The following is a 1,317-nucleotide window of genomic DNA, read 5'->3' on the forward strand; positions in this document are numbered from 1 at the left end:
GGGGGGGGTCGTGTAGTGTGCGGTGAATGGATGGCCTGCTGAATGGCATTGTTGTCGCCAGAAACAAACTGCGGGGACAGGTGCCTGCGCGCGCAACACTCGCTCTCTCTCTCTCTCTCTCGTACCCTTTGCTTGCCTCTCGCTCTCTGTCTCTATCTAACTCGCACCCTACCGCCAAGCGGGATGCTTCCTTGGCTCCCCGCCTTTATTTTAGAACCACAATTGAGTGGCTTTGTCTCATTTCGCACGCTCCCTTGCTCCCGGCGACCCGACCCCTGGCACAGCCAGCCACCCCGCTCTCTCTCTCTCTCTCTCTCTCTCTCTCTCTCTCTCTCTCTCTCTCTCTCTCTCGCTCGCTCGCTCATCGCTGACGCGGAAGCCCTGCCTCCCCAATCTGCGAGGGTCTAAATAAACCCACAATGCCCCTGGTGCGATGCGCTGCGTGCGGGACGGCAGCGGTGGGACCCATGCTGAATGGCGGCGCCCCCTTCTGTTCTGCCACGCTCGCTGAGCGCCTTCACTCATTCAATCCAATCCTCCCCTCCCCCGCGACCACAACAGGTGCACTGCATTGTCACACCCGCCCCGCCCCACCCCACCCCGTCCCGCTCTGCTGCCCTCGCATTGTCTGGCACGCTTGTTGCACGCGCGCAGAATGACTTATTATATTTTGACCCAAAACTATCCCCCCCCCCTCCCCCGCTTTACAAGTGTGCAACTGCTCACAACACTTGTAAACGAGCAACTACCGGTTGAACATGTTCAAAGCAAAGTGTGCATACTCCGGAGTTGTGTACAACTTGCGAGCGTGCAACACTCCTCTGACGTGCACTTTCTACACAATGACCATCCAAGTCTATGGAAGTGTTCAAACAGAGGGAGTTGCACACTTGCAAGTGCACACCCACCGAGTGGCACACTTACACGTGTTTATCAGTTGCACGCGCAGTTTCTCATAGTAGGTATCAACATAAATATATAAAATCAAATGAATTAAAAACACTATTTTGGGGTTTCGTTTTTTGCAGTAAACGGTGAGCTTCTCAGGCGCCCGAAAAATCGCTGGTTTCGTAAAAGTTGTTGAAGGGTATTTAACATATTTAACACGTTTTGGATACTTTTTTTCTATGGGTTTTCGGGAAAGCGTGGGCGTATACCCCTCGTGCGGGTCGGCGGCGTGGCGGCGCGGAGTATCTGCAGGACGCAGTTTGTCTCCTCTCGTTAACGGTGCGCTGGGCTAAGCCCGGCGGTGTGTGGAACAAATAATGTAGGCGACGACAAAGGTGAAGAGTGAGGCGCGAGGAGAGAGAGAGAGAG

The 1,317-nt window shown here is 54.5% G+C and overlaps 1 protein-coding gene across 5 annotated transcripts in view; it reads left to right on the top strand.

Moving 5' to 3' along the window:
* LOC113213622 (transcription factor SOX-5-like) overlaps positions 1 to 1,317 on the top strand; it is a 100,771-nt gene that overhangs the window by 46,348 nt on the left and 53,106 nt on the right. The gene's annotated exons all lie outside the window — the stretch shown is intronic.

This window comes from Frankliniella occidentalis, unplaced genomic scaffold (assembly GCF_000697945.3).
Source record: "Frankliniella occidentalis isolate FOCC.00 unplaced genomic scaffold, Focc_3.1 Scaffold24, whole genome shotgun sequence".
NCBI classification, from domain to species: Eukaryota; Metazoa; Arthropoda; class Insecta; order Thysanoptera; family Thripidae; genus Frankliniella; species Frankliniella occidentalis.